We start from the raw sequence: 23,555 nt of genomic DNA, 5'->3' as shown, positions 1-23,555 counted from the left end.
GGCCCTTTTTTTTAAAATTTTAATTGAAAGGGGTTTTTTTTTTTTTTTTGCCCCCTTTTTTAAAAAGGGGGGGCCCTTTTGGGCTCTTTTTGGGTAAAAATTTTTTTTATGGGGGTTTGCCCAAAAAAAAGCCTTTATTTTTGTTTTTTGGGGAAGGGGTTTAAAATTTTTAAAGGGAAAACCCTTTATTTTGGTTTTTTTTTCTTGGCAAAACTAGAAGGTTTTTCATAATGAACATAAAAGTTTTCAAAAAAACAAGCAATTCTTTTCCCTTTTTCTAAAAAAAAAGAGAGTTTGGGGGGGATTGGAAGGGGGAAATGTTCTGTTCTGCCCAAAGTTCCCCGGCAATATGTTTCTTAATAGGGGTTACCAAACAACTGGTAGAAGAGCTTACTTTGAGGTTGTAACAAAAAGAGGTTGAGTGTTTTTTTAAACCTATCCTCTACCAAGCCCAATCAAGATTGGACTCCTTGAATTCTGATGTGCCAGCACTGCCCAGTAGTATTACTGATTTACCACTTGACAACATTAGTAGTAGTAATGGATGTGACTTCTCATTAAGTTACGTCGTTACTTATAGTCTCAATTCTAGGGCTATAATCTCAATAATACGGAAGAACTGGCAATTTATCTTGGGTAGTCCTGGTTTAACAGAGAAATTGGGACTTGTTCCCAACTTCGTTTTCAAAAGAAATAATAACCTTATAGAGCTTCTACAAAGGGATTTCTCCAGCAAAGGTTTCAGTAAATGAACCGGTATGTACCCATGTGGCTTCTGCAACTGGTGTCATAAAGTGAGGACGGGTCATACTTACACATTAAGGGATAGGAAGTACACCATTAAATTCCCACTTAATTGTGAGAGTAGATCTATAGTGTACGTGGCCTTCTGTGAGTGTTGCCCCTCCTTTTACATAGGTAAGACCGATCGTAGACTGCGTGATCGTGTCTATGAACATATGTATGCTATTAAGAAGAAAAATGACACCAATGCTTTAGCCAAACATATAGACAACTTTCCAGGCCATTGTTTCTCATTTATGGCCGTTGACCAAGTAAAAACTAACATTCGTGGGGGTCCTATATCATTGCTTTTGGAAACCCGTGAGTTGGAGTGGCAGTTGAGAACGGACGCTTTTTGCTATCCGGGTCTCAATGAAAACTGCAATATTTCTGCAGTTTTGAGAATGAGGAGCTATTTAAGGTAGTGTACTTTGTCCAACATATTATGGTGCACCTTTTTGCTTTGCAATGTGAGTCGGTGATATATTTTATCTTTTGATATATTCACATTTTAGTGATTTACTCATGTGATTCAACGTGCGTTTATTCGTATTCTGTTATTTTTATTTAGTATTGAATTAGACATTTTTAATATATTTTGTCACACAATTTTATTTAATATATTTTATATACAGTATTTTTGTAATGATCTTTGGTTTGACTTTACAGTCCATTGATCATACTAAGTGATAATGAATAGAGGACTGGCTTGTAATTAAAGTCATAGAACTGGACTGTTATTTTACTGCTTAAAATAGTTAAAATTGTTTATATATATATATGATCATACAACTCATTCCTTAGTGATTGAACTTTATTTGTGATAATACGCCATCACTGGTTTATACTAACTTTGTAACAAGACTTATTTACTACATTAATTCTATGCAAATTTGCACAGAATGGTTTTTAATCAATGTGATGTCATTTCCTGTTAGTTTCTTATTTAAATTGAGCGTGCAAATGACATTATTGTCAATGTTTTTTCTCTGAAGAAGCCACACTACTCAGTGGCGAAAACGCTTGTTAAATATAATAAATTTGCGTTCAGATTTTTACTATCTGGTTGTTTGTTGGTGCAAGGAGTCCGTGTACCTTTTGGTTTTCTACAGTCATTTACTATTTTAACTTGGTTATTTATTACACTTTGGGCTTCATTTCGGTGACGTAAAGTTAGAAAAGTTAGGTCTTCCCTCTGGTGAGAATAGAGAATAGTCTGGTCTTCTTTTGTGCTGATAATCACTAGGAAATCTTGAAGTGTGCTTATTGTGGTGGGTTAGTGGGCTATTTTGCTTGTTTCCCGTTTTTCTCTGCCTGTATAAAGTCATCACATTTGTGTGAAGTAGTGACAATTGTACCCTGTATAGACCAAAGTACTCAGAATGTCCATTTCCCTGTAAAACTAATGCCCAAGAGTTCCTGGGTACATAGCTGCTAAACAACACCTAGTTTGTATGAACAGAAGCACTGCTGGACAAGATAAGAATAAAATTGTTTTTCTTACCCAACTAGCATCTATGCAGATCTGTTGCATACACCCTCAGTTCTTATTTACAGTGGTTATATGCAAATGGAGCATGGAACCACATGTTTTGTCACTGATTTATCATATAAGTTCATAGATTCAAAGATGTCTACCAGGCTAATGGCCTTTGGGCCTTTTTAAGCATAGCCATGTATTCCAGATCTCTGACAAGTTCTGGTTCCCTTGGTAAGTGAACAAAGGTGCTTGTGAAATGAAGCATTTACTAGCAGGGGCCTGGGAGATGAACCAGTTACAGGCTGCCTTTGTCCATTAGGTACATAGGTGCCAAACCAGGGATGAATTTCCTGTTTCCCATCCAATTGCCCAAGTTTCACTTGAATTGGGTTAGGGAGGAACTCTGCTTCACATGGATGGGGAGCCTGTTCCAGAGAAGCTGTAGTTTCTGGGATACATACCTGTCTCTCCAGCAGGTCCTATTTATATCAAAGGCAAGGTTTAAGTCTCCAGAATGAGTAACTCTGGTGCTGTTTGTTTTGCAGATATGCAGGAGGTTCATCACAGTGGGGTCTGGCGAAGCCTTGCATGCCAGGCATAGATCTCCCTTCAACAGCCTGTAGGAAACAGAATACAGAGATAGGGCTTTGAGGTGATCTGCACAAGACATATTTTTTACTCCCTGTGTTCTTTTAGTGAGAAACCTCTGTAGACATTCCAGATGTTGGATGTGCCTGGTTTGGTACATACCAAAGGGAGCATTGTACTCAATGACAGGACTGATGAATACCAAGTACAGTGGAACAATGATCTTCTTGGACTTTGTTTATAAGAAGACAAAGGTTAGATTACTGTCTATGTGTGTCCCCAAGTCCCTGACTACTGGATTGCATCTTAGGGATGTGTTGTCAATATGATCGCTACCAGGGATGTCTGACTTCTGAAAGGATGCTACTATGTATTTCTTGGCATTTCATTTTAGACAATGGCTCCGACACCAATTATTTGTCTGTGTCAGCCCTTCTTGGAGAATATTAGTGTCAGTGGCAGATTCTATGACTATTTCTAATTCACAGTTATCTGTAAATTTGCTCAACCAGAGGCTCTTGACATTGGGCTTGACATCAGAGAAGTAGATCTCAAGAAGGAGCAGCCCCAGGACCGATCCCTGAGGGAATACACTGGTGACTGGTTCTCTACATAGAGGTGGACTCCCCAATTCTAACTTCCTGGGTCCTATCTGTGATTCAGCTGGCTATCCACCAGGTGACATAACGGTTTATATCTAACCTTCTGAGTTTGTCAACAATGCCCAAGTAGGGTATTGTGTCAAATGCCTTGTCCAGGTCATGTTAGGCAGTGTAAACTATGTTTCCCTCATCCATGGCTTAGGTGACCTTCTCAAAGAAGTCCACCAGTGTGAGTTGCCATGACTTTACTTTAATATCTCCTTGGCATCACTCTCATTGAAGGCTACTATATAGATATCTGAAACCATGAATATGCATAGTCCTCCTGGCTCTGTAGGCAGCTTGATAGACTTAGACATTCTGAGACCGTGTAGAAATTGTCTCATGTGTTTTGACAACCACTTCATTCCCAAACAGTCTGATACATGACACATTCAGTCATATTTCTGTGTCTCACATCTAAGACCATAAGGCAGACAGCCTCACAATTCAATATTTTGGTAATAGGAGACTCCATTGTGATACACACCAGTGTCCCACTTTCTATGTTGAGCAAGGAGAAGGTTATAGTCAGTTGCCTATTAGGGCTAGGATCTGCCAGATCATTTATCCAATCAGGTCATTGAACTGCAAGCACCAGTATGACTCAGTAATAGTCCTTGGGGGTGTAAGTGACTTGAGATGTACCTCCCTGGACAATGAAGAGAGACATGATAGAGCTCTCTGACCATGTGTCCCTGGCAGGTAGAAGCTTAACATTGATCAGCATTCTACCATCTCTGAGGATGATGCCACAATATGAGCAGAAGATAATTGACTTTAACAGCTGGCTTAGTCTTTGGTGTCATTTGAAGGGGGTACAATATCCATTGGCCTGGGAGGATATTGCGGACTGATCATGCTGCTTCATCAAGGGTGAAATGCAACTGTCTCCTCTATGCTTTCAAACTTTAGGTAAAACTTTGTCCACCCCATAATGCCATTTTTAGGCCTTTCTGACCTGATAAACCATCCAATGTAGCTAAACCAAATTAAATAAATAAATAGCTAAATATAAATTCCACTCCCTGCATGCTCTCCTCATTCTGGCAAACACAGATGTCTGTGTAATTACTGAGACGTGGCCACAGAGAGCACACTGGCAGTATAGGCTATAAAGTTTTCCACATATTTAGACCAGCTACTGCTCAGAAAGGGACAAATGGTGGGGGTGTCTCTGTTTATATCAAGAACATATACACCTCAAGGCCAGTCAATTGATATGACACACGTGAACTACTCTTCAGCAATAGGTGAGAACATTGCAACCTAACATGATTAACATCCTCACTGCTCAGGTTGGACCATAAAGCTGCCTTCTTTCAAATAAAAATAAAGCCTGGAACACCAGGAATTTTTAGAAATTATTCGCAGGCAATCTTCCTGCTTTTAAGTAACACCCTGGCAAAATTTTAAGCACCCTCCAAACCCAGGGAACACTGCAGCATATGTGGAGTTGTTTACAAAAAATGCTACATAGTTTCATAGGTTCATACTAAGCTAACTGCCCTTGCGAGCCATTTTAAGCCTAGCCAATTATCCCTTGTGAGACTCAAACTCTGCACCTTGTGTTTGTAAGGCAAACACCTTAACCATTAGGCCACCCTCCCACCCTAGTCATGCACATAGCTATATAGAAGCAGTATATATGGAAAATTTCACAATAAAAAATAATATCACAAAGAGGGAACGTAGAAAAGAAGATTAGAAAAGTAGAAGTTAAAAAATGGAAGCTGAAGTTATGGAGTGCCTACGAAGTGAAGGATTTGGTGTAGAAGGTCTAAATTAGGTTACATCACAGTATGATGGAACGAGTCCCCAAAGTAAGAAGAAAAAGGAAGATCAGGAGACATCTGAAAAAGAAATATGCACATTGGAAAGAAAAATAGATTTTAATATGGTGTAATATCTATGCAGAGGAGAAAGCAAAACTAATCAATATAAAAAAAACAGCATCAAAGATATCTGAAGAGAAATACAGGCAAAAGAATCCGGATATGGAAAACTTTGCAATACAAAAAAATAAGAAGACAAACAGGAAAACTAGAAATGGAGATTAGTAATGGAGAAGTTAATGAAATAGAAACTGAGGTTATGGAGTACCTGAAAAGTGAAGCATTCAGTGCAGAAAATCTAATTCAGAAAGCACCACAACAGGATAGAGCAATGGGCATCCAAATTAAGGGGAAACAAGTGGAACTGAAAGCAATTGATCAGGTGCCATGTGAAGATATTTTGGAGCCGTCCAAATGAAACTAGTATAAACGTTCACTTGACACTGAACAGCAAGAGAAGGAACAGGAAACTATGGAATCTCTGATGCTGTCAATGTTGAGGAGTGATAGGCTAGTGAGTTCCCACATGACAGAGCAATGGATGGCGAAGGATGAAATTGAAGAGAATGTGCCGCAGGAAGATGCACCAGAACTTTCTATAGAATGCCCGCAGGAAATGGAAAACAAAAAATGTGCCCTCAGTTTAGAAGAAAATGAGCTAAGAGAAGAGTTGCTTGATTTAGTAGCGATAGACATATTAAGATTAATGACAGAAATAGACTGCAGAAGGTCAATAAAACCCAAAAAGTTAGAACTTTGATAAAACAAATTAACACAGTAATTAGGACTGTCCATAGAGATCCATGTGATATAACAGAAATAAACAGGATATATTAATGTGCAGCTAAATTAATAACTGATAAAGTTCTACCACAAGAACACAGGGTACTGAGGGAAAGGAAGGGGAGAAATCGAATACCATCATAGAAGTATTGAATAGAGAGAACTATAAAGCAATTAAGACAAGAACTGTCACTGTTAGAAGAGTATAGGAAGGGGAACAGATCAACAAAGATACTTAGAAAGATAGACGTGACAGAAGCAAGGTGCATTAGTAGAAAAGATCAGGATCTATCGTGCACTATCGCAAATAAACTAAAAATCTCAGCACAGGTGGAAAAACGTAGAAGATATGCAGATAAATATAAAGGAAAAATACAAAATAAGCAATTTATTGATGACCCCCCCCAAAAATTGTATAGAGAATTGGAAAACAAGGTAAAAGGAATTGAAAGACCACCCAAAAAAGAAGAAATAAATATATATTGAACAAGTATTTATGAAGATCCTATGGAACATAAGTATTTATGAAGATCCTGTGGAACATAACAAAGATGCTAAAGGGATAGAAGAAGTAAAAGAAAAAAATAAGAAGTTTAAAGGTACAGGATATGAAATGGGATGAAGTAACAGCCAGAGAGATTGAAACAAAGTTAAGAAGAGCCTCTAATTGGAAAACCCGAGGCCCAGATGCAGTACCTAACTTCTGGTTAAAAGTATTAACATCTTTGCATAAAGATTTAGCCATGAATAAGAACTATTTATATGCACACCCTGAACAGACACCAACAAAAGGAAGAACAATGCTCCTACTTAAGAGTGAACCTGCAAGTCATCATCACCAGCCCCCTTTCCCCCATTTTTTTCTGCATGGGGTCAGGGTATCGTGTTAACTGTCTCCAACTGAGCGGCACAGTGGTGCAGCGGTTAATGTTGTCACCTCACAGTAAGAGGTTCTCTGGTTCGATTCTTGGCTGGGGTGCCTTCTGCACAGAGTTTGCATGTTCTCCCTGCATTCGTGTGGGTTTCCTCTGGGTACTCTGGTTTCCACCCACATTCTAAAGACATGCATCTGGAGGTTTTCTCCCTGGGTCTCCACTGAAAATAGGCTCTGTGAAGCCTAGTTGGACTTTCCCGGTCAACAAATATAAAATAAATAAATAAACTCTCTTGATTCAGTGTCACACTCCTGCCTTCTTCAACACTCATGCCTGACTATCGCAGATCTTCTTTCACACAATCCATCCACCTCTTTCCTGGACTTACTCACTTCTTCCTGTCTGTCCCAAATCTTCCTCACCAGATTGTCTAGTGCTTTTCTGCACATGTATCCAAACCACTGTAATCTGTTCTCTTTGATCTTTTCTGCAATTGGAGCTACTTTGGCTTCTGCTCTGATGTCCTCATTTCTTCATCTGTCCCACAGTGTGCATCCTACCACCCTTCTCAGGCACTTCACTTCCATCACCTCTAGTGTCTTCAACTGTTCTCCCTTTACTGTCTAGGTTTCTGTACCAAACTGTAGTACTGGTTGCACCACTTTCTTGTACACCTTACTTTTTAGCTTCTTTGGCATTCTTCTGTCGTAGACTATACCTGACACTCTATGCCAGTTGGCTGCAGCCCCTCTGATTCTAACTTTGACCTCTTCATTCAGACTTTCCTTCTCCTCAACCACCCCTCCCAGATACTTGAAGTTATTTACCTGTTCCACTATCTTCCCTTCCATATCCAGTCTCAGCTTCTTCTGATTTCCCCAGTTTGCTGCCATTACCACCGTCTTATCTGTGCTTAGTTTCATCCCATGTGCCTTCAGTTTTGCATTCCATTTTCCTATTCTTTGCTGAAGTTCTAGCTCAGAGTCTGCCTGTAATGCCACATAGTCTACATACAGAAACTTTGTTGATCTGTCCCCTCTGACCTGTTTACTAATGTAGTTCATCACCAGTATGAACAGCAATGGGCTCAGAGCTGAACCCTGGTGTACGCCCACTCCCACTAGGAACCCAGAGTGAACCTGCAAGCTACCCTAAAAATTATAGACCAATAACTTGCCCTATGATGACATATAAACTATACACTGGAATTGATGCCAACCGAGTTTATAGTCATTTAGAAGAAAACTCAATTATGGCAATAGAACAAAAGGACAATAAAAGAAAGTCATAAGGCACAAACAATCATTTGTTGTTAAATAAAGCCATAATGGAGAGCTGTAAAAAGGGAAGAATCTAAGTATGACATGGACCGACTACAAAAAGCATTTGCTAGTATCCCACATTCATGGGTAAAAAGAGTGCTTAAAAGTATATGAGATACACCCTACACTGACTGACTGCATTACAGTGACCATGAAACAGTGCCAGACAACTTTGCAATTAAGCCATGATAAAGGACAAACTGTTATCCCATGGATAAAAATTCAAAGGGGGATATTCCAGGGTGACTCTTTGTCACCGCTGGTATTCTGTCTTGCCCTTAACCCATTAAGCCGTCTACTTAACAGCTTAGTTCATGGCTATAATTTGGCTCCTAGACAACAACAAAGTGTAAAGACTTCTCATCTTTTGTTTGTTGATGATGTAAAACTGTACAGCTCATCAGAAGAGGAACTGAAAGCACAAGTACAAGTTGCCAAAACTTTTTCAAATGATATAAAAATGCCATTTGGTCTTGATAAATGTGAAAAAAGCAACCTTTAAAGCAGGAAAACTGCAGCACTAAGAAAACATCAGTTTGGAACAAGACTGTGACATAAAAGAACTTGAGCAAGAGGGAGTGTATAAATATTTGGGAATTGATGAAGGATCAACAATAAAACATGAACAAATGCAAATAAAACTTAGTAAGGAATACAATAGAAGACTTAAATTAGTCCTGAAAACAGCATTGACATCTAGGAAGATAATTCAAGCTGACTGGTCCCAAAACATATTGGACAGATTAGACAGGAAAACAAGAAGGATGCTTCATCCTCACCAAATGATTTATAAAAATCAGTGCATACCAAGATTATATATTCTCCATTCCAAAAGTGGTATGGGCCACCGTGAAATTGATTACATGTATAGAGCTGCATTTGTGGGACTGCACACATATCTGCTGACCTCACAAGACCCAAACATAGTAAAAGTTTTGAAACATGAGGAGAATAAATCTAAGATGACTTCTCTGCTTAGTCTAGAAGAAGCATATCATCGTCAAGCAGGAATGGAAATAAAATTAGCAGTAGATAAAAATCAGGCTGCAACTGGCTGTGCCAAAAAACAAAGAATATAAGGTGAAGGACCAGATAAGAAGGTAAAAAATGTGGAAAATGCATAAATATAGTTGCCAGTATAGAAAACTTCTGGAAGCACCTCATGTTGATCAGGATTAAACACAGAAATAGTTAAGGAGAGGTGAGTTCAAGCCAAGAGATGAAAGGTTAATATTGACGGCCCAAGATAATGGGCTACGTACACATTTGTTTACAAAGTCCATTGAAGATGTGGGAGAAACAGACAAATGTAGGTTTTGTAAAACAGAATTGGAAACAGTTGCACACCTCATTGTTGGTTGTGACATACTAATGGCAGAAGGACTGTATACTGAAAGGCGTAATAATGCCGCAAGACTGTTGCACTGGGGATTGTGCAAACATTATGATACTAAAGTCTCTGAAAAACACTGGAAACATGGACACAAAGCATCAAAGAAAATGATGAAGTCTACATCCCATGGAATCACCCATTACCAACAGTTCAAAAGACAGGTGCTAGAAAACTGGATATAGTGGTCCATGAAAAGAAGACAAAAGTAGCATTGGTCACTGAAATTACCAGACTCGGTGACTACAGTGTCTTGCATACAGAGAGACACAAACTCATAAAATATCAGGATTTGCAGGCAGAAATGAGAGCAATGTGGAAGAAAGATACTTAGAGAGGTCAAATAGTAGTAAGAGCAACAGGTCTTATAAAAAAGAATCTACAATCGTATTTAGATATCTTACCAATACATGTAACCCCGTACGAATTTACGAATTGCAGAAGGAATCATTACTGGGCACATTGCGGGTGCTGCAAAGAGCACTTATGGCTGACATCAAAGATGGAAACAATACTAAATTTGTGAACTTTAATTGTACTTTGACTTAGAAACCCAAAAGACTTGGAGAAAATAAAAAAGCAGCAGATAAGCACAGGACAATCTCAAAATCAAGCCACCCTGATGGCACCCCACCATAAATAGGTTATATTACAAAAGGAAGAAAAACATGTCCAAGAATAAGAAGGGCAATGGCAAAGTAGGTAGGAACACATTCATCAAACTAAATAAGCAATTCAGGGTATTACGCAAGCAATAATGCCTGACAGGGTGTGTGCATTATTGTGTGAATAATGCATGCCCTCTACACCCCTGGAAGGGCATTATTTACACAATAACACACTGTGGAATATTCCTCCTTTTCATTCTATCATTACTCTTACTCTACTAGCATGATCTATGCATGCTATGGTATGGTATGCAGAACCAACTATCACCATTGAAGACGAGATCTTGAAGGCTGTTGACAAGTTTACATACCTTGGCAGCACACTCTCCAGATTTGTGAACATTGATGATGAGGTAGACACACTCATCACCAAGGCAAGCTCCGCATTTGGATGGTTGTGGGAGTCAGTGTGGGAGAGGAAAGGCATTAAACTGCCCACAAAGCTGAAGGTGTACAAGGCAGTTATACTGCCCATATTATTGTATACCTTTGAGAAATGGACTGTGTATGAGCATCATGCCAAATAGCTGAATCGCTTCCATATGAACTGCTTAAGAAGGCTGCTGAAAATTACCTGGCAGGACAAAGTTCCAGACACAGCTGTCTTCTCTCAAGCTGGACTGTCAAGTATCTACACCGGAGAGCCAAGTCAGGTGGGCAGGCCACCTTGTACGTATGCCAGACACACGCCTCCCCAAGAGATTGCTTTAAGGTGAACTTGCAGTAGGCAAATGCACACAAGGTGGGCAGAAAAAGCACTTCAAGGATACACTGAAAGTCTGTCTGAAGAGCTTTGGCATTGACCCAGACTCCTGGGAAATCCTAGCGCAAGACCGCCCCGCCTGGCGAAACTACATCAGCAAAGGTGCTATCTCCTATGAGCAGAGCAGGACCGCAGAGGCACAGAGGAAGTGTGAGCTGCGTGAATACACAGCCAACTCATTGCCAACCAACTCAAATGAGCACTTGTGCCCAACGTGCGGCAGAGCTTTCCAAGCCCGCATTGGATTGATCAGCCACAGATGGACACACTGTACTCAGTTAACCTCCTTGATGTGATGTCTTTAGTAATCGTCAACAATGACAGACGAACAACAACAAACAACTAGCATGATCTACCACTAACGGTAGTTTCACTTGAACTGTACATAATCATTTGGATATGTCCGCTAAATGCAAACAACCATTTCATGAAAATTACTGTTGCTGTACTTACCGCGTCTGAAACCACAATCTTGGATGTATTTGCTTCTCACTTGGCTGCATTTGTTTCTCTATTGTATATATTTGTTACTCTTGGAGCTTTTCTCCCGGGGTGTCCACTGACCTGCGTCCAGTCAGACTTTCCTGGTAAACAAATGTAAAATAAATAAATAATACAATTATTGGACTTAGAGAATGGGCTATCTATTAAATTGTTTTGTATTTGTTTGCTTATGTTATTTAATTAATAAACATATATATATATATATATATATTTATATTTATATTTTTTATTTAAAATATGTAATTGTTTTTGGAGGACATATTTTACATCAAAAATATGAGTCTGGCAAGTATTTAATGTCTGCACACACAAACCCAGTCAAACACACACACACACACACACACACACACACACACACACACACACACACACACATTGAGAAGCACAGACAGACATACAAACACAGAAATAGAAACACAGATTCAAAAACACAAACAGACTCAAACACCTCCACTGAAACAAATAACACACAAACACAATAATTACAACCAATTTTGACCGCAAATGTTATTAAAAAAGGACAAAAAACATAGAATACAAGGTAGTGCATCTCTCTCTCCTCCCACCCCCAACAGCTTTCCTTTTTTTCATTTAATAGCCCTAATTTTGCAAATATTGCTGCTGTTTACCCATAAAAACACACAGGATAAAACTCAGTCTTTAATGCCAGACATTAAGTCTCACAGCTCTTAATGTTAAATGACAAGGTGCTGATGGACTGGCTGTTAGTCAATGCTCAGTCTCTCTTACTTTCTATCTCACTTCTGCTTTCATGCATCCAAGCATACACACCCTGACACATGCAGAAAGAAATAACACACATACACACACACACACACACACACACACACACACACACACACACACACATATGCACATGGACACACACACACACACACACACACACTTACACACACGCACACAAACATACACGCGTGCGCGCACACACGCGCACACACACACACACACACGCACACAAACATACACGCACACACACGCACACACACACACACACAGACACACATATGCACACACACACACACACACACACACACATATGCACACACACACATATATGCACATATGCACACACACACAGACACACACACACACACACACACACACACACACACACACACGCATGCAGACACATATACACACACACATGCACAAATATACTTTTTTTCTGAGAAACAATACACAAATTACTTCCACATGAACCACTTTAATGAGACTTTTAATAAGAATAATATGCATACATTATCTTCATCAAGATCCTCATTAAGGTGGTTCATGCGGATGCAATGTTTGCATTTCTCACATTTTATATACTTTTTTTATATTTTTTTACTTGCTTTTTGTTTTAATTTTATGATTATTTAAAAGTGCTGTTTAGCAATTGTAAAAAATGGTGGTCATTTAATTCTAAACTGCCCAAGCTTCACTGCAGCATTTAATCCTGAGTGTGGTGCCCTTCAGATGAGACATTAAACAGAGAATCTATCTGCCTGAGTTGCCGGTAGATCAGGTGGATGTAGAAGGTCTCACAGGACCTATCGAAAAGAGTAGAAGTCTGTTATTTTGTACAACATAAAAAATTAATTATTTACATAATTACAAAATGTACACATTCAGAGGCACATCTACACACATTTCTATTTTTTTTCATTATTTATCATTTTTATAACACCTTCATTGACATTCTTCCATAATTGACCCCTACTTCTTCTTCTACAACCATAATCTATTTTTTTTCATAATATCTCTGCCAAATTCCATTTTCTGTTAAACAAAATTTCATTTAATCTTTCATTTCAAATAACCCATATTACATAAAATAAATTATTTTCTACCCTTCTCACATTATTCTTTCTTCTTGTTCTTATGTCCATACATAATCATATTTATATCTATGCTGTTTATTTCATTAATATTAATTTTTCTTCACACAACTTTTTCTAGAGTTTCACAACTATTTTACATTTAAACAAATGCTCTGTTGTGTTTTCCTCCCCACAAAACAAACACATTCTTTCAGCTTTCTTTTTATATGGCATATTCTCCTTTACTGGTAACTTATTTATTGCCAGTCTCCATAGGAAAGTCTGACACTCTACTATCTTAGTGCACTACTTTTTCCTGACTTTAATTGCTTTAATTGATTTTTCTGTTAACATTTCCCATGAATTTGCATAATAATACTCTTTCTTCACATTATTATACCACATCCTTCTATCTTTCTCTATATCATCAATTTCTTTCTGTGTTAGTATTTTTTGATCATTTTTAATTTCTTCATTTACAGATTTTTTTCTTTTTTTTTCTTATTCACATCATCTCCCAGAACTATTTGTACTTATATATATTTAAACATTCTCATTATTAATTTCCCATTCTCTTCTGTTTCTCAGTTTAACACTGTATACAAGTTTGGAGACGCAGAATAAATAACTGGATTTAGTAACCCAATCTCCCTTCTTTTTCACTCATATACAACATACCAAGTTTAGTCTTGTACCCCATATGAAAGAAAACACCAACTGCACAATTTCCTTTTCATATTTTTGTGGGATCATATTAACATTTGACATATATGCTATTTCCCCTTACTATAGAATTCACCAGATAACCCTTTTTCTTGAATGCTAATCTATATGTCCTCCACACAGTGGCGGCTTGTGCCATTGGACTGCAGGACTGCAACCCCCCCCCCCCTCCAACTGTGGAAAGAAAATGAAAAAAGAAGAACATTTAAAAAAAATATAGTTACATTTGTATAAATTATACTAGTGTTGTCTGTACTGCTGGCTAGCTGCGAGTCCGATTGACTCGCTGAAGTCCCGGAACTTGAACTGCCCCTGCTAGGTGAATTCCGGATTTTTTAAAAAAAAAAACTTTCTGAAATCTGGACTGCTGTAAAAGCAGTCCAGATTAAGGAGTGAAGGCATCAGTGTGATGCCCAGAAGTCTATGTGGTTTGTAACCACATAGAAATGGAAGGGGATTGGACTGCCACACCCGCAGTCATGTACATGACGTGCCTGGATGGCTGGATGGCTAGTGGCTACTGATTGGTTCTTGCTCTCTTCCTACGGAAAAAGAGAGCGAGAAACAGTCAGTAGCAGTTCTTTGTTGAAATTCTTCAGTTTACATTACATTACAGAGGTCGTACTCGTAAGTTTGTGTGATCAGACAGTGATCGGCAGTATAGGTGTAATTATCATAAGTCATTTATATACAATACATTGCTATATTATGTTGCAGCAAATCATGATTTAGATCGTTAATGAATAATGAGAACAGCAAGGCTCTGAGATCTGATCTTTGAGGTACATTAATGTTAAGGGCACCAATTTCAGAATGTGAGTTATTGTTGTAAACCTGAAGTATTCTGCTTTCTGGATAGCTTTTAAAACAATGAATTGTGTTGGTCCCAAAATTAAGTCTGTTGAGTTTGTTTAGTAGTGTGATATATCTGACAGTTCTTAAGCTTTTGTCATTTCCATAAAGAAACCTACAATGAGGAGGTTGTCTTTCATGCTGGAATAAGTTTTTTTTTTTAATAAAAGTGTATAGTGCAGTCATGATGCTAAAGGCATTTTGGAAGCCATACTTAAATAACAGCCCATAGATATTTACATGTTTGAAAAGTTGCTTATATATGGCATTTTCAAATACATCGGTCGGTAGTCATAGGTTTGAAATGGGTCTGTAATGATTACATACATTAGAAACAGAAACTTTAGGTAAGGCAACAATTACTCAATGTTTGAAGAAGTGGGGAACTATGAATTAGTGTGTACATTTGAGTGTAGCAACTGTGTTTTTTTTAACAGTTATTTCTTTGAAGTAAAATGTTAGCAGTCAGCTAGGAGACATAGTTGGGTGAGGCTCTGCGGATTAGTTTGGATAGAGAAAGTACTGGCCAGTATTTGAACAGAGTCAAGTAGGAAGTGTTTATACTTTCATATAAAGGTAGCATACTCGTCATCTGATACTGAGATTAAAGCCTGAGTAGTTGTCTGTGATTTGGTCTGTCAGTTGTTTTTATTGTTTTCCAGAAATGTTTAGTAAATGCTGCAACAGCTTTCTGTCTTGGTCTGAGGTAGGTTGCCTTAGCTGAGTTAATGGATATTCTAGTTTATTTCCCTAGTTCTAAATATATTTTATATATTTTTAATAATTTATTCCTCAAGGGAAGCAGGCACTGAATTTGTAGATGAAAACACTGAAATATAAAGTTGTTTTCTACTAGCAACCTCTTCATTAGATTCAGATTTCTTTAATGTGGAATTATTCAGATGATTTTTACTTCTGCAGAGATTGTGCATATTGACTGATATTGGTGGATTGTAATGACAGAAGTTTGAGTGGCCTTTTATGTCTGAAATGTTCTGAATTGGGCAGCTTTGTTATTAGTGGTTCATATGTTTTGTTTCATTGTTTACTGGAAAAAATGTTCAAAACTATAAATTTAAAATGCAGCCTAGCAAGTGCTGCTGTATTATATAAGGGATATAATTGAATTAATATATTTTATAATTGAATAAATCAGGAGGGTGAATCAAAGAACTTTTGCATGGCCCTAAATGTGTGCAAGGGGCCTATGATTTGAAAACAGCCCAAAGGTAAACTTAACCCTCCACTGGCCAAATGCAGTTTCTTTGAATGTGGGTTTCAGTGCTGTTTCAATGAATGAGTTTCAAAGGCAGAGAAGTTTTAATGCTAAGTCTGTTTTCACTGTAAGATTGTATTGCTTTGTTTAGCAAATGTCTATCAGTGTTTATGCTATAAAATTTGAAATAAAAGTTGTAAATGAAATCCAAATATCTGTAATCACTGTATAAGTAAAGCATAAAATAGTATGCACACAGAGTTTTTAACACTGGAGGCAATGTGTTGTGGGGGCTGTTGATGACTTTCTTTGTTTTGTTTTTTTTTAATATAATATCCTGGCAGGAGTCAAAGAGATACTAGATATGCAATGTGTTCTGCCGAGCCATTTGTGGATGACAACTGTTTTGTTTTTTTTACCTAGTATTTTTTGCAGGGTTAGTCAAGGTAACTTAGGATGGCTTATTTATGTTTTGTTGTTGAAACAAACTCTACTTTTGCATGAGTAAAGTTATATATGGGTGAACTGAAGTAAGATCACTTGCATGTTCTTTGGCTATGTGATGTGAAAGAAATACAGTGATGTAAGTGTGGTCCTTTATTTTCATTATTTTAAACCTTGTAGGCTCAAAGCAGATTCTCTGGGTAGGCAGTTGGGATGGGGCAATGCTTATGTGCAAATGGAATGACTGCAGTTCTAGCTTGCTTTGCAAGACTAATGTGCATTTGAGTGAAGTAAGATCAACCATAAGCACTGAACTGAGTGTTGTTTATGTGAATAAAAAGAATACTTACCTTAATGACAATATTGTCTTTTTTGTTGTTGTTTTTGTTTTTAACCTCGCAAGATCAAATCAGATACTGTGGGTGAGGTAGACACTGGGAATTGGGGATGGGTGTGAATTAAACAAATTGCCCTGCTGTTTACTGTTGTAGTTATATCTTTGCAAAACTGTAATACTTTTTGTCTGTATTTTAAGATGAAGGTAAAATCATTAGTGAGTTAATGAGTATTTCTGTAACATAGCTTCATCACTTTCTAGTTGGCCACACCCCTTTCCAGCTGACCACACCCATTCAGCTGTATGCTGCACCCCCCTCTTTGATTTGATGTCACCAGCCACCACTGCCTCCACAACATACATATGTCTTTTAATAAACTCTCCCATTGCAGCATAACTACATCATCTTTTCCCAAACTTTATCCTTAGCAGACACCTCATTCATCAAAAATAACCCACCCCAGGCCCAAAAATAGTGACAGATTTTATATATTTCTCTTATAAATTTAGAAAGTTGATAGAATTACAGGATTTGTGTTAGCATTAATTTTCTGATGGATATGAAGTCTGAAACTCAAATGTATATCATTGTTTAGTGACTTCAATCCTCAGTGATTTACCAGAAAGCCACACATTTTATAAGGAACATATAAAAAAATAGAAGGCAAGAATCTGGGCTTTTTGCAAATGTCTGGACAGTTGAGAGGTATGCTCCTTGTCTAAAAATCGCAACATACTCTATCCTGTCAGACCTATTACACATTCACCAGTCCAGTGGTAGCATGAATACCCACTCAAAGGATCTCATTCGCACCATAAATATGACATGGTGAAAGGACTGGTTTATGTCACAGAGAACAGAACTTCTGTGGCATTATCTTCTACTCCACTTTAAGCAAAGTACTTATTTTACTATATTCAAATGCAATTTGGATGAATGAACGGGAAACCTCAAATTCACCCCATGTTTAGTACCCATATCCCTCATGGATAGGGTCAAAAAGTATATCTCAACATATTTTTGTTATGTCTGCCTCTAGGTTATTTATACACTAAATAAGGGCTAAAAAAACTATCATGGGAATGTAAGGCTAGGCTTTTTAAGAACTTCACAGATCAATAGTCTAGCAAGTACCTGTGAACCTATGGACTATTCTGCATGTGCCTTAGTTTTCTGTCATTTGCTGAACTACCTGAAACTGGGTTGGAGTAGGGTTTGAGGTAATGAGTGTAGCTGACAACAGCTGTATTCTGTCTGTGGAAATATGAATAGGGATAGGGATTTATGCCAAGGCATGAAACTTGCAGGCAATATTAGCTAGTTGTGTAACTACAGATCAGTAAGGTGTGATGTGTTGTAGTACTACATGGGAAACATAGCCCCTGGTTTAGACAGAGGATTGGGTGTTTGTACTTCTCACTGTTAATATCCAGGTCTTGGGAGGTGTTCTGTCTGAGCCTGTGTATCTCACTTACACTGCCCTATTTGCTGCGGTGTCCTATAAGGGAGGATTACAGCTGCCCACTGGGCTCTACCCCACTTCAGGCCTTTGAGTAGTGCATGTTTCCCTGATGAGGAGACAGTGACACACTAGCTGTACTTTATTTCTTTGCGGGGAAAAGGAGTGCTATCATCTGTGTCTCCAAGAGCTATTTGTACTGAACCCCACATGGGTGTGACTTCATGAGTGCTGTGCCTATCCATCTTTTGCAAACATCACCTTTGCTGACGCTGTGTGTGTGTGTGTGTGTGTGTGTGTGTGTGTGTGTGTGTGTGTGTGTGTGCCTTTGTATTTGGTGGGTATAATGGGCCTATACTACCACTTTCTCTGTTGCTGGCCTTATAATGTTCACTGGGATTTGCAGCATTTTCAAATGTCTTGACTGTTTCAGGGAGCACTGTATGAGAGGATGTTTCTAAGGCCTCAGAAGAAGGTAGCAGCTTCCCCTTCTTTCATCTGTGCCATGGTGCATGTCCAGATTGGGATGGGGGGGGGGGGTTCAGTAAAAATCTGCAACATTGTGCTATACATCTTGGTTGGGATAATGGGGGGGGGGGTCCATATATACCTATTTAGGAAGACTTATGTGGATAATAACTGAGAACTGCACTCACATCCTGAGATATATTTTGATGTAGGCCTCATCTTATTATTGTGCTGCACACCATCTAATGTCAAGGTCATGCAGTAGCTGAGTATGTTGAAGGATTAATAGATAGTCAGATAAGGATTTTTTTTTTTGAAAATTTAAAGTTGCAGTCAGTTTGGAGCCTTTTTCTGCCTTTTTCTTTTCTGAGATGCAGTCATGGAATTTGTATGTTTATATACATAAATTCATGTAATTTAGTTGCTCCGGGCGGGGGGGTGGATCAGAAGGGCTTGACCCAAGCAAAAAAAAAAATGGTCTTAGAATCACTGTTTTTGTTTTTGTCTTTTAGAAAGCAATGGTAGTAGATAAATTAGGCTGGAGGGGCAGATAAGCCTTTGGCCTTCATCGTGTATGCCATTGTTAGTGTGGTTGCAGAAAATGGCAGGCAGTTCCAATGTTAGGGAGCACTTGCACAGTTCAGGCAACTAACACAATGCATTTAACAGCATCTCTACCTAACCACAATTTAGGTAACAGCAGTATGTGTGGTGGTGCTGCTGCTGTGGCTCTTATGTTGCTGCACTGTTTCCTTTTAAGAGTACTGCAGCCCCCAGCATATATCACAGCAACATAAACATACCATACCAAGTGCCACTGCATAGATGGCAGCCATAAAAGTTGCTTGTGCCACATAACTGGTGGTACATAAAACAGGTCATGGTAACACTTGGCATAGCCATGTGTTGCTGAGTTATTAGTATATAGTGTAGGCTATGCTACCAGCTGGCACATATATTTCTCTGATATTGCAGGGAGTCTTGCCTGATGCTGAAAGACATTGCAGGAGGAAATTCCTCCAGGGTATGAAATATATTCTGCTACAGAACCCTGATATGCATGGTCAGTGAATGCACTGGAACAAGAGATCTGACCTGGCCTTCCATGGGCTTATTTGATGGGACCTTTTTAGAACAGATCATTGTTGTCAGTAGCTAAAAAAGGACATATGAACAGGTCTGGAGAAGGGTCACTGATGTGATTGCACATGTGCCCAACAAGGCAACCGACCTGGCACAGAAGTAGAGGGCCACAGATGGGGGTGCGTGACTGAGACATTCTTAACAGATACTGAGGAGTTCCTGGCATCTCTGTCTGAGAGTCCAGACAATTCTGTTTTCCACTGTGGAGTCTAGGACTTGGGTGCTGATCTGCATGGGGTGCCTCAAATATCATTTCACAATACCCAAGAGTGAAACAATACTAATTTCATGAACTTTAATCGTACTTTAGACTTTGGAATGGGGTCCATTCCCATCATGGTTTTAAAAACACAAAATATTTAGAGAAATTAAAAAAAATGGGTAAGTCTTAGCATGTGGTAGTATATGTACTACCCATCTGACATGGGGCTATACAGCTAATGAGCATGGCTTTTTATTTTTACAGGAACAGTGAGGCTACAAGTACACTGTTAGGCTGCTTATCTTGTGTTAACTTTAGATTTTCCCTACCACTCTGTTGTAGAGGTTTGCTTACACTGGGCTACAGGTACTGGTGAATGGTCCATTAACAGACCTGGTTATTCTTATGTGTTTTCACAGGTGCTATGTTGTCAAGTTCCTCCACTGTGGGTATAGGCAAACCTGCTGCCGGGGAACTGCCTGAGCCCAATGATAATGACAGCCTGCACAGTCAGGGGTTATGGTGTAAGTAGACATGGCCACTGTGACTGTCTTATAACCTCACATTAAGTCAGCACATCTAAGTTGCCTGAGCATCCCATTCCTCAAACCCAGAATGCAACAGTAGGACAGGATGTGGTCAACACATCAGCAAAAGGGAGTGCTCTCATGTCCAGTGGCAGAGTCACCTTTGATTGCTGTGAGCTCCACTGAGTGTGAAGAGGAAATTAGGTGTTACAGAACTGGTGGCCTAGCCATTCCAGGGAATCCTCCTCACTGTGATCTGAGTGCAGCTAAGGCCACTACTCAGCCTTTATGCAGGCTCATTATACAGGGATAGACAAAAACCAGTAAAGCTGTAGCTGAGTTGGGTCAGGGATGTATATGGTCTGTATGACCTGGGGGAGGACCTAGCCCATTTATGCAGTATTACAGAGAGCTGGCATAGGAAGTTTTGTAAGCTGTAGATGTCTCTGTCCAGTGAACTGTCAAGGCCACCACTCAGTTTGTGGACAGTCCACCTCCCTGTCTGGCAGGAAAACTCACCACAGGAGTATGGTCTAGGTCTCATTGTGTCACCACCTCCATACCACCATCCAGTGTTGAGGACACTGCAGGATTAGACAGATGCAAAAATGGATGTATTAGTTGTGCTGGGGCCATCAGTCACACATCCCATTATTTGCACTCACAGATCACTTAATCTACTGTGTTTGCTATGGATCATGATTGCCCCTCTCAGGAGAGGGCATCCCCGTGGAAGGGTATTTACATAGTTGATGCATAGATTTCCAGTAGGGGTCACAAATCTGCCCATCATACCCCGGCACAATGCTGCATCATCTTCTGGAGTTGTGTCTATGCACAACAACACAAATCTCCATCAGCCACACCCACTACTGCTGATTAGTGGCAGCATTACCATATTATTTTGGGGAAGGGACACAGCTAGAAATCTTTTTCAGGCTTTCCCAGAAGTGCTTGGATGTGTGAGATTTACTTTGAGTGTGAGCATATCAGAGGTGGTAAACTGGGACACATTGCTCTGGTGTGTAATAAGGAGTTACATTAGGGGTGGACAGAAGAATGCAGTCTAGTCCCAGATTATTGAGCATGTTCCAGTTGTGCTCTTAGGGGAAAACTGTGAAATATTACTCCTGTTTAAGTGACAGTCTCACATTGGAGTCAGTAGTGAGGCTTGAAGCTCCTTAGTTACTGACCAAGGTTAGTAAAGGACATCACATTTATTCTTGGCAGGCTAGTGGGGTATTAGCTGGATGTCACATTTTATTGGTGGCAGTCCACTGGGATATAGCTGGATGTCACAAGCCACTGTATTTCATGGCTTATTGTGTTCTGATGTATATGTCTCTGAATTGCCCATCTAGGCACATGACTGCTCTCCTTGCAGATTCACCTACTGTGATGCACTAAATGCATCTTAATCCCACAGCTGATTCTGAATGCCTATGATTTAAATGTTTTGCCTTAAAAATGTTTTAGTTCATATGAACGTTTTTTTTTTTTGTAAATGCTTTGCTTTATTTTTATTGTATTAGTTTATATTAAGATTTCTTTTTTACAGTTCTCCAGTAGGCATAGTTTCAATGCATTTTTGATGTAGTTAATACAACGATTTATATTGTCTTTCCTGAACCTTCATATAAAGGTGAAATGGATGTTTTGCCTTTATGTAGTATTCCTTATTATGAAAATGCAAATGACATACAACTATCAGCAAAGCCAGAGGCTTTGGGATGACAGGATGCATGCATTTATAAGTTAATGTATTGATTTAGAGGATCACTAAGTGACAAACATTTACTACTGAATCACTGATATGAGATTCATTTTAATGAATACAAAACAATGTGATTATTGTTTGGTTCTGAGCAAGCCTAGTGGACAAAGATTAAATAACTTCTGTACCATAAACTATTGTTGTGACTACCTACTACAGTTATTTTTATTTCTTATATTAATTATTATTGGCATAATGGTGACGGTCTTTGCTTCCCATGCACAAGTTGCAAGGATCAGTCCTTCTCCCTGTGTCTCTTTGTGGTTCCTCTCACCTACCAAAAACATGCTGAGTGTTTCTCCCTCAAACTCACCAAAGAATGGAGCTATGGGCAGCAGCACAGTCTCTAAATGGTGCCCTATTGGGACTAGAGTTGCATAGACCAACCGCCTTGGGCATCAACTGTGGTGCACAGTATTCTCAAGATAGGAAAACACAGATCACATACTGCATGCCATGGCAAGGCTAGCCAATCGACAATGTAAAAGTTAGCTCTAGATGATTCAGTCATGTTGACTAAAATGGCCATAGATATTTCTCAGTGATAAGTGGGTTGAGGATTGAGTCTACTGCAACCTATGCCGGGGACCTATGCTAATGGTGGGAAGTTTGATTGTGCCCCTATTTGCCATATAAAGCCCAACAACCCTGGGTCAATAAGCTACATGCTAGACAATGTGCAGTTGCCCAGCTTGTGTTACCTGGGATAGCTTGTTGCGTGAAGGCCGGAAGTAAAACCAATAAACCTGCCAAACATGAACTTAAAATTGTGGTGCTCAGTGTAAGTCCACTGATAGGATTCAGCTTGGAAGTGGATGACATGATGGTAAGGAGGAGGCTGGACATTCTATGCATCCAGGAGACAAGTTGGAATAGCAGTGTAGCAAAGCCACTTAGCTTGGGGTCCAGAATCTACTACACAGAAGTAAGACAAACTAGAAATGGTGTGGGAAT

At 39.0% G+C, this 23,555-nt stretch overlaps 1 protein-coding gene across 1 annotated transcript in view; it reads left to right on the top strand.

The window, feature by feature from the left end:
* The window catches only part of LOC122816580 (cytochrome P450 3A30-like), a 336,585-nt gene that overhangs the window by 80,042 nt on the left and 232,988 nt on the right, over positions 1-23,555 (top strand). The gene's annotated exons all lie outside the window — the stretch shown is intronic.

Source organism: Protopterus annectens, chromosome 12.part0 (genome assembly GCF_019279795.1).
Source record: "Protopterus annectens isolate FY-2018-M chromosome 12.part0, PAN1.0, whole genome shotgun sequence".
In the NCBI taxonomy this organism is placed as follows: Eukaryota; Metazoa; Chordata; order Ceratodontiformes; family Protopteridae; genus Protopterus; species Protopterus annectens.
This window is presented reverse-complemented; position numbering and strand designations above follow the sequence as displayed.